The 11,420-nt window shown below is 36.3% G+C and overlaps 1 long non-coding RNA gene across 1 annotated transcript; it reads right to left on the bottom strand.

Annotated features, from left to right (window-relative positions):
* Positions 1-496: 496 nt before the first annotated feature.
* Positions 497-8,322, bottom strand: LOC139747183 (uncharacterized). The gene is made up of 2 exons (XR_011712333.1): positions 8,084-8,322; positions 497-5,720 (listed from the first exon to the last, which is right to left on the bottom strand). It is a non-coding gene; the product is annotated as an uncharacterized lncRNA (long non-coding RNA).
* Positions 8,323-11,420: the final 3,098 nt, after the last annotated feature.

Genomic DNA, 11,420 nt, shown 5'->3' with positions numbered 1-11,420 from the left:
CGATGCCCATGCCATTGCAACTACCATAAAAGTAGACATTGATGGGAATGGATTGCGGCAAGACATCACTTCACCTCTTTCTCACACTTGTCATAACTCTTGAGATGCATGCTGTATAATTACTAGGCATTGTGAACGAGCATCTGCTGCTCTCATGATTTATAATAGCTGAAGGGAAGTGAATCTTTATGGATATACCCATTCTATTCTGGAGGGAAAATACTGTTTTAACCCCCTCATATGCCTTCTCAGATATAGAGATCTCTGAGGTTAAGATATTGTTTATTGCTTAACAAAAAGGGTACAAGGTAGTACCTTTTTGTCTTATGCTCAAGCATTTCAGTTTAGTCTCTCTCTCTCTCTCTCTCTATATATATATATATATATGATTCAGAAAATTACAGATATGGGACATAGGTACTACAAGCCACATTTTTTTCTTCATTATGTGGTATGTGCTGTGTTTACAAAGAGAGATAAATACAAAATCACTTGATGTAAGAAAATTATATTTTATTTCTGAATATAAATGAACATATATAAATTTCTGAATATAAATGAACATATCACAGTACAAGATTATTTATTTGTACCATTCATTCTTTCATCTAACACACAAACTAAAAGCTAATACTCTCTATACTTTTTTTTTTTTTTGTTTCACAGTAGGTAAGGGCCTTTGAGGCAGGAATGGTTAGCTTTTATGTGGTAATGTGACCAAGTCTTTCACACACATAGTAAACTTATTAAATATGGGAGACAAAATTGAACCAATATCTAAGTAAAAGATTAGAACATTACCACAGAACTTTAAGTACAAGACTGATTTGAATTAACTATTTCACAGCTTTTGTTGAAGTACACTATAAGCATTCTTATGGTTAAAGAGTTTCACAGGAATCAAATACTATCCAGTCACACAAACCTTGTACTACATTTTTTTCATGCCTGCCTCATACTGTATTAATATCTTTTAATCACAAACTCTAAATCATGTCCTATTTTAGTAAAGTGGGACCTACGAACACAGAATTGGAAGTCAAGTGGGGGTCACATATTAAGCAACAAACTGTCCTATATGAAGGACTGTAGTAACATCTGTATTTAATGTTTACAGAATTTCCCAAGTCAGTTGTTATTATTGGGAATATATGGACTGTTGATTATAAAGCAATAGTTACTGTTGATTAACTTTTCAAAATACAGAAACCAAAACAACAATAAACAAACATGTCACAAAGTTAACATCAGTTATGTCTTTGTTTGATTTACTTAAGGTAGTGGCCGAAGTACTGACTTGTGATATGATGTCTTCCAAGGGATAATACAGTATAAGACAGCTATGGCATACTGGTTTGTAAGTAAGTTACTAGATGAAGCGCAACCAGTCATCATACATGCTCGAGTCTGTAGGTTGAACAAATGTACAAATGGTAAGAAAAAAAAAAAGCATCTTAACTCTTTTTGTGTGAAATAGTGTGACACCAAAGACAAAGGATTTTGTGAAATGCCCATTGGTCTGGCCTCAGAGTGGTAGCCCTGCATTCATAATATTGTAATATATTGATTGCATTGCCATAAGTAACATAACATTAAAATATAAAAGTAAATGATTTTACTGGATGCTTCTTTGATAAGATATACCTGAAAGATTACCTTCCCTAGCTAATATATTTTTGCCTGACTGTCTTCTTAAGACCTCCTTAAATAGTTCAAGCAAGTGAAGGAAGGTGACTAACATTACAAGAAACAAGTAAAATTAGAATTACATCAGACTAGGAACTGTGTATTAGGATGTGCAAGATGAATGCCCATTTCTTGTTCATGAATTTGGTACATTCCTTTGATTAATGATAACCCAAAGATGAACACATGTATTAAGCGGGACATGGCCCTAATTCATTTTTTCTTGAACTCCACCTATTTTTAGTTAGATGAATTTAGGTTTTATTGTTTCTTGGTTAATTAATAGGAGGTGCTTCCCAATTTAATTTTCTTTGTAGTTCTTCATTTGTAATGTGTATTTTGTTTAAGTATTGGATGCGATACCCATCAACTGGATTTTCGTGCCAAATAAGTCCTTTCTGATTCCTCATATTGTATGCTGTTTAAATTTATATCCTTGTCCCTTGAAATACAGAAAGTATGTTGTTCTTAGCTTTCTATCTGTTTATATTCTTATTCAACACATCTGAATATTAAATATATATATTTTTTCATGCTATATTATCATTTCCCACATTAGCAAAGGAGTGCCAGGAACAGAAAAAGGTGACATTTGTTATCATCCATTCTCTAGCTGTCATGTGTAGTGCACTTAAACCACAGCTCTCTATGCACAACCAGGTCCCACACACCTTTCCATGGTTTAACCCAGTCACTTCAGAATGCCATGGGTCAGTCCACTGATACCACCTCAACCCTGTTTAGCACACTGCTCCAGTTCCTTCTATCCTTTGCATGTCTTTCATCTTCCTGCATGTTCAGGCCCTGATTACTCAAAATCATTTTCACTCCATCCTTTCATCTCCAGCTGCCTTGCCACATTTCATCTTATGCAAGATATTCACCATCTCTTCGCTCTTCACCAAACCACTCTCCATGACTTTCCCCAACCCAAACACCTTACATCTATCACTCTATCATCAATGACATTCAACTGTCCTTCAAAATACTCAATCGATCTCCTCACCTCACCACTACCTGTTATTTCCCCTTTTGCCCCCTTTTTTGATGTTCCTAATTGTTCTCTTGTTTTTCGCACATTATGTACCTCCTTCCAAAGCATCTTATTCTCTCAGAGGTTTACTAATACTTGCTCACCCCAACTCTCATTTGTCCTCTTTTTCAGCCCTTGCACCTTCCACTTGATCCTGCCACTTTCTTATACATCTTTCAGTCATTTGCAAGCCTTCCTTGTAAGTAACACCCAAATGCCTCTCTATTCTCTTTCACTAGCAACTTATTTCTACATGGCACCACTCACTACCCTTTCTAATCTGCCCACCTCCCACCTTTCGCATACCACATGCATCTCTTGCACATGCCAGCACTGCTTCCCTAAATACCTACCACTCCTCACCCACTCCCCTTGCCATTCTAAGCTCATATACTCTCACCACTTTCTTCTCAATAAAATTGTTTCTTCTTTTCTGGAAAAAACAGTGATCAGACATCCTACCAGCTGCACCTCTCAGCACATTTACATCCAGAAGTCTCCCTATTAAATGCCTGTCAGTTAATATGTAATCTAACAATGCCAACTGACAATCTCTCCTTCTCACATATGTATACTTGTGTATGTCCCTCTTTTAAACCAGGTATTCCTAATCACCAGTTCTTTTGCAGCACATAACTCCACAAATTGTTTACCATTTCCAGTCATAAGACTGAATATCCCACGTCCCCAATTGTGCCCTCAACTGCCACATTACTCACCTTTGCATTTAAATCACCCATCACTAATACCAAGTCTCTTGCATCAAAAATGCTGACACATTCACTCAGCTGCTTCCCAAAACACTTGCTTCTCATGATCTTTCTTCTTACAGCTAGGTGCATATGCACTAGCTATCAACCATCTCTCACCATCCACTTTCATTTTTACCCACAACAATTTAGAATTTACTACCTTACACTCTATAACATATTCCCACACCTGCTATATGAGTATTGCTGGTCTTTTCTTCACTCTTGTCCTCTCGCTAGCCTTTGACTTTACTCCTAACCATTCTTCCCCTTTACTCGTGAGCTTTTGTTTCACTCAGAGCCAGAACATCCAGGCTTCTTCCTCAAACATACTATCAATATATCTCCTCTCTTCTCATCTTGGTTACAGCCAAACACATTTAGACAACCCAGCCTTAACCTTCGAGGAAGTTGAGCACTCTCTGCTTGGCTCCTTCTTCCAGCCCTCTGCTTCCACTCTTTTTAGTTGCCTTCTACAACATGCAAGGAAAACAGGAAGAATTCTTTCTCCCCTACCCTTGGGACATTAAATATATATTAAGTTTTTCTTCAGATTTCATTTTTCTAACATCGAGTTAGTCTTACTATGATGAGTCATAAATTATTTGCAGTGACTATACTGTACTTATTCACTTGATGTTAATGATATCCAATTGTTTTAATGAAAATATTTGGTTGCAATTCTATGACTTCAGAAACTAACTTGATGTATATTTACATCCACTTAACTCTAAAGTATTATCTCCATTCACATTTACTATTTATCATCCATTTTACCTACAGTTTCATTATGAATTAAACATTTGTGTAACTTCATCTTTAGATTTTTACATAATTTGTCTTTCTGAATAACTGCATGAAATGGAGTTTAGCTCTCTCTCTCTCTCTCTCTCTCTCTCTCTCTCTCTCTCTCTCTCTATATATATATATATATATATATATATATATATATATATATTTCATACTATTCGCCATTTCCCGCATTAGCGAGGTAGTATATAGATTAGAGGGCTGAACCTTTGAGGGAATATCCTCACTAGGCCCCCTTCTCTGTTCCTTCCTTTGGAACATTAAAAATGAGAGAGGAGGACTTCCAACTCCCGCTCCCTCCCCTTATAGTCACCTTCTACGGCACACAGGGAATACGTGGGAAGATTCTTTCTCCCCTATCCCCAGGGATATATATATATATATTCATACTATTCGCCATTTCCCGCAATAGCGAGGTAGCGTTAAGAACAGAGGACTGGGCCTTTGAGGGAATATCCTCACCTGGCCCCCTTCTCTGTTCCTTCTTTTGGAAAATTAAAAAAAACCCAGAGGGGAGGATTTCCAGCCCCCCGCTCCCTTCCCTTTTAGTCGCCTTCTACGACACGCAGGGAATACGTGGGAAGTATTCTTTCTCCCCTATCCCCAGGGATAATATATATACAAATATATGTAATCAACCATAATTAGATTAAGTACCTCTTCTGTTTACAGACAGAATTAACAGTGACATAAATTTACTAACATCCAGTTAATGACCATTATTGGATTATAGTGATATACTAGATGAATCCTGTGGTTCATCTTCCACCACAACATATACTGTATTGTACTATTATGCAATTATCAATCCTTTATGTTTACAGATGTACTTCATATCCTTTCCTCATTTATCCCATATTCTCGTTCACTCATCTCTTCCCATTCCTCTTTCTTCACTTTTGTGTTTCTTTCATTATAGTCTGTTTCTGAAACATCTTTCACTTCAACTAATTCTTCACAGTCCTGTAAAATGTCTGGTTCCTCCTCATAAAGATAGGTTCGCTGGTCACCTGAACAACGATAGCACGTTATCAGAATCCAAAAAACACAAGGCGATTTGAAAATAATAGCTCCTCGTATAAAAAGTACTGTATAAGCAATTAGGCATCCAACAAAAAATGTGTCATACCGGCCATTTAATGGACTTGACTGGTAATTTATCTGCAATTTAGTTATTCCCAACAGAAAAAGACCAAAAAATATTATGAGTGTAAACCATGAGACAGGTTGCCACATTCTTTCCTGCTTAAGATCTGCAAGTGTTAAAACATTTCGACTGGTTCGATGAAGAGCCCAACGCACTAAGGCTGTGTTATAGGGACGAACTTGGGACATGGGTTTTATGACCGATGCACTACCATTTTCTGTCCTGCCTTCATCTGCTTCCAAGAGACTAACTTCTTCAGAGTTTTCCATGCTTGCTTGTTTCCAGGTACTTGTATCTAAGAGAAGAATACATTAATTTCAGAAATGTACAAACAGTACTCCTAAAATGCTTTAATGCAGAAATATTAATCACATAAAAAAAAAAAAATTCACGACATTTCAAGAATGTAAGTAAAACTTACACAGAAGGAGCTTAAAGAAAGTGACAGACTAGCATACATGAATATGTAAATCAACTGGATAAAAATCATTAAAGTGAAAAATATGAGATGAACAGAAAATCCATGAAAGTGAATATGAATTCCAGTTATATCCCTACTACCAGGAGGAAGAACAATATACTGGTTTGCCAATGCATGCAAAAATGTGTCCCAATTTTGTGTACATATCACAATTGATAATTTGATATGAATCAAATTTGTACCTCATTCATCGTTTACATAGTTCTACATCTGCTGGAGTTTTTGAAGTCAGGCAATCAAACATAAAGGTCAAAAAGACCTGTGTACCAAAAATGCCATTTAATACTTGTGTATAGAATATCTCATGACTGGGTAATGGAATTTGGACCAAATATGTTCCATAGTTACTGCATACAAAGTTGAGGGTCATTCGCTACAGCAAACTTGTTTAATTTGTGTGTTAAAACTCTACTAAATGCACAGTATCTTATGCCTATGAAATGGGGTATAAACTATACATGTACCTGATATACTGCATTCAAAATCATTTACAATTGCATTTTTGAAGTTAAAAGGTCATAGGTCACAAAAGTGTTCTAAAATGTTTCGAAATGCTCGGGTACAAGATATCTCCCAATTGAGAGACTGGATATGGGATACATTTGTACCACAGATAATGCATACATAGCTCTACCTCTGATATTGTTTTTGAAACTGGGGAGTCAAAAGTAAGGTTACAAGGTAATATCTATTAGAAGGGTATAGAATCATATACAAGCTGGCTTAAGTAACATCTTTTGTTTACGAATTTGATACTGGTTAGGACTGCATGGAATGTCTGCTTGTAGAGAGGCTGGCATTTAAGCAGTTCTCCAGTGTCATTTACATTTTTTGACAAACTGGTGTAATTCCAGGGTAGAACTGCCACCTAAAGGTACAGAAAAACCAAAACTTTTTGCAAATATCTAGTTTAGCCCTGCATTACTTTAGCTCTGGTTACTGAGTATTTTTGTTCTGCAATGCAAGTGTAGCATTTGGAAAGTACAATTGTGGAGCATGATCTGACACTTATTAACAATATTAACTAACGTAATGATTATACTTTTACATTAATTAACCCCAGTTTCCCCAATACACAAGTTACTTCTATTGCCTTATCTGATATCATTCAGTGAAATAAAATCCTCAAAATAATGCTCCACAACAGTTACTGATTTTACGTACCACATTAGCATTACAGAACAAAATTACTCAATATCCAAAGCTAACAGTGATGGGAGCTAAACTTGACTTTCACCGAAGGATCAATTTTGAGCTATTATTAGCCTCTGTCTGAATTTGATTATGTTGAGAGATAAGTCATTTTTAGCGAAGCCGGATTAGTTCTGATGCGCCATAACATATATTTTAATTTAACTAAATCCGAATCCAAAGCCTTACTGATTACTTTTTGCTTAAACTTTGTACAGTTCTTATTGTATTCTCTAAACACTACATTAGAGGACCAAAATACAATTTCAATATTCAGTACTTGGATATACCAAATATTACCTTCAAGTTTAAGGGCACCACTCTATTTCTAAATGAAACTAGTCAAAAGTTATATTATTCGATTTCTTACACTACTTGCCCTTTGGTGTATGGAGCTGCTGATTAAATAATAACAAATTTAACTCCTATAAAATGGATTTTCTTTCAACTTTAGCTTCAAGAGTATCCCATTTTGAAAGCGTGACACTGTACAAGTAATTACATAACATCCTTAGCTCCATATATCTACTTGTACTTAGAGTCAGGAAATGATTAATACGACTCTAATTAATATCGCAAAACAGATAATAACGTGGCGGCCTTTATATGGAGTCTTACCAATATCAGACTCTAGTGTTACTCTTATTACTGGAGCCATCACGAAAAAACTGAAGTCCTAAATATAGTCCTGTGAGTGACTGGAGTGATATTTTTATAGTATACACAGCATATATATATATATATATATACATGTATATATATTATATAAGGTTTCCCACCATTACCAGGCCTCACCTGTTCGGGGGCGAGACGAGTTCCTGTGACGCAGGTACGAAACCCGACTCCTCTAATGCTCACGCCCACCTCGCATCATTAATAAAATAATAATAAAATAATAAAGTGCTAAGGTCAACGATGGTAAACCTTTAATTACATCGTAGAGTTGTTACTCTATAACCATAAATATGGCCAGTTGATGAACCCACCTGTTAGCGTCCCTTAGGGAGGGGTGTAGATAGAGCTCCCGGTACCCAAAGTTTACCTACAGTGGAGGAATTGCGTCAACAAATGCATTGGCGGGGTTTCCGAGAAGGTGTTTTGAAGTCGGATTCACCCGTAATCGTGGCAGGTAAGAACGACGGCTGGATCATGGAATCCGGATTTGGTGTTTCTTTAAGGAGGCTCTTTTTTTTTTTTTTTTTAAGAGGCTAGATCAGAGCGATAGGAATTTAGTTTATGAGTCAAAGTCTTTCTTAAGAAAATGAATTTAAGTCCCGGAAGATCAGTAAAAAGGTAGTTGTTATGCGTATGATAAAACTTTTAGTTTAAAAAATTTAATTCTCAATAAAACTAAAGAGACGAGGGTAAGCAACACCTGTAGATTTATCAGAAGAAAGATGTTCTTTTCGTTTTCACTTGAGAAAGCAACTATTCATAGCAGGTTCCTGACTTCCAGCGTACGTGTAACTTTAGGCTTAGTACGTTACTTTTGCTCTGAGGCAAAATTTTAGTTATTAAAGGTGTGTAATTTTTTTTTTTTTTTAAGTAAATATGTACAGAATATTTCTCATTGGAATGTGTAAAATCGAACAGAAGACACGCTGTTTTGATTGCGTCTGTCCCTATTTGTAATATATATATATATATATATATATATATATATATATATAGAGAGAGAGAGAGAGAGAGAGAGAGAGAGAGAGAGAGAGAGAGAGAGAGAGAGAGAGTTTTGAGAAAAGTATTTTTTATTTTTCATTTTATGCTAAGATAAATTATAAGCATTTTAGCGCTATTAGGTTTGACTGAGATGCTGCACAAGGCCACTTCAGAGAGGATATATTTTCAGAAAGACAAAAAGAATGAGTTTGGGAAGGAAAAGCACGTTGATGTAAACTGTCAAGTGGAATCGCTATCACAAGAGTGAACAGGGTTAGAAGGATGATCCTATACTGAGAGAAGAAAGAGATTAGGAGACAGTACGGAACCCTGTGGAACAACACTCCTATTGATGGGAAAGGAGGGAGGAAAGTCGCTCCGTCAGTGACTACTGCAGTGGAATGGCCAGAGAGGAAATTATGCAGTTAGGAGCAAAGGGAAGCAGAAAAACCGAGAAAGGGAGGTTTAGAAAGCAAAGTCTTTACGCCATGTCCTGTCAGATGCTTAGGAGATGTCGAGGGCTACAATAAGAATTTCGCCAAAGTCCACGAGTCTTTATAGAAATGAAAGGGGAATGGGTTTCAGGAGAAGGGAAGAGTTTGATGGCATCAGAGCAGGAGCGATTAAGCCATGACTTCTGGGTGAAAAGATTTAGTAGAAAATAGCCTGTGGGACTCCATCCCAGCCAAGATAATCTATGCCACACGTTCATCACAACCCAGAGCTTTCCGGCCAGCCAAGCAACCCCATTCCCTAGGAGAGTCAGTCGAGAAAAGAAATGGCTAATTGTAAATGACAAGAAATGGTGTAACGGAAATGAGACTTCCCATTGACTCTTTCCACAAATATTCTTTAAAGGAATGGCAGATCTTCAAGCTATTAGTACAGATAAAGGCTTTGTTGATCGTTCTTAAACTGAAACTACCAGACAGAGGCGACTAGGACATCTTAGTAGTGCGCGTAAAGTATTTTTTTGCTGAGGCGAGTCGACTCGTTATTCCCATAAGGTGAAGAAGCCTCTGCCTTGCTAACTAGTTAGGTTTCTGCTCGACGATGAAACTTGACACTTCCTTGTAAACTTAATGGTGTTATAAACCTGAATATGAGTTACTGGCTGTTCTATTATCAGATTATGGGTGGATGAATGGTAAGAACTTCGAAGGGAATTTATGATGACTGTTGTATATAATTGTCTCGATAATCGTAACTGTAATGAGTCATTTACTTAGATTTCTCCCATATTGTGAGCCGATGTATTAAGGTTTTAAGACTTGTAGGAGTAGGTATTACTTATACCAGAAATGAATACAATGTTGTAGCTGCAGTTAGGTTAGAAATAGATTTTATATCCATATATTTCTATTTTCCTTATGGTATTAAGGTAATGGGAAAGATTTTATCAACTGCGTGTTGTTGAATGTCTAGGTAATTGCTGTGTCATCTCCCGGTAGGATATCTGTGCAAGCTTGTAAAGCGGACTAGGCTTAAGGGTCGTCTGATCCATTCATCACCACACCCAGCTATCATCCCTGATGACCTCCTCCTTGAGGGATGTATGTATCAACCACTCCTGGTAAGTGACACATGGAGAAATGCTTCTCTATCCTACGTATATAGATTACTACAAGATTTACTTTTACTCTTATACTTCGAATTTAGATTACTTATATTTCTCATGTATATATATTTTAGTAAAACATGGCTTTGCTTTGTTTTCATATTTGACGGACATAGCCTTAGTATCTGCTTAAAGATGGATATCACATTAGGATGTATATTCAAGGCCCGTTATGCATTACATGTATTACATACATATTTGGAGTCACCCTCACTAGGGTATATACAGGGGCAAGGTCGAAAAGTAAACATCATTTTTATCCCCAAATTATTATTATTATTATTATTATTATTATTATTATTATTATTATTATTATTATCATCATCATTATTATTGTTATTATTACTGTTATTATTATTATTATTATTATTATTATTATTATTATTATTATTATTATTATTGCAGTTTGTCGAGTAAAGATTTGGCATTTCATCATAATAATATTTCAACTTTTTTATATAAATAGATTCCTGTACAGCAGGTTTATGATTGATGACCGCATCTTGCAATACTAAAACGCTCAGTCAACTGCAAAAACGTGCACAAGAAAAAAAGAACATGTATAAGGTCAAATGATGCGTTTAACATACATCTGAGCCATCTCACACCTGACTTCCTCAATGAACTCCACTGCACTCTGGTGTGTTTGTAAATGTTTTACATACCTGCTTCGTCATTTACATGTACACATTCAAGAAAATACAGTGTACAGTGTTGTCAGCTCACATCGTTCGCTGTATTCCACTTCCTGGATGTATTCCACTTCCTGGATGAGTATATGAGGGATCTCGACATACACAGTGATAAGTTGTAGGTACACCATGAATAACGGGTCAAAAGGCCTTGCCGGGGATCGAACCCGCGTCTCTCGGACTCTTACTACGTAGCATTTGAATGTTTACCGTGTCGCCGCATAATGTAGTTGTTCAGAAGATGGAGATAAGAACACATATACTGTACTGTAAATTACCTTCGGTTGTGTAGTAGCATAGCGGGAGATTCTTCCTTTCCTCTTCAATTGAAATAACAGAGAATTACCTCTTGATTGA

This window comes from Panulirus ornatus, chromosome 67, assembly GCF_036320965.1.
Source record: "Panulirus ornatus isolate Po-2019 chromosome 67, ASM3632096v1, whole genome shotgun sequence".
NCBI classification, from domain to species: Eukaryota; Metazoa; Arthropoda; class Malacostraca; order Decapoda; family Palinuridae; genus Panulirus; species Panulirus ornatus.
This window is presented reverse-complemented; position numbering and strand designations above follow the sequence as displayed.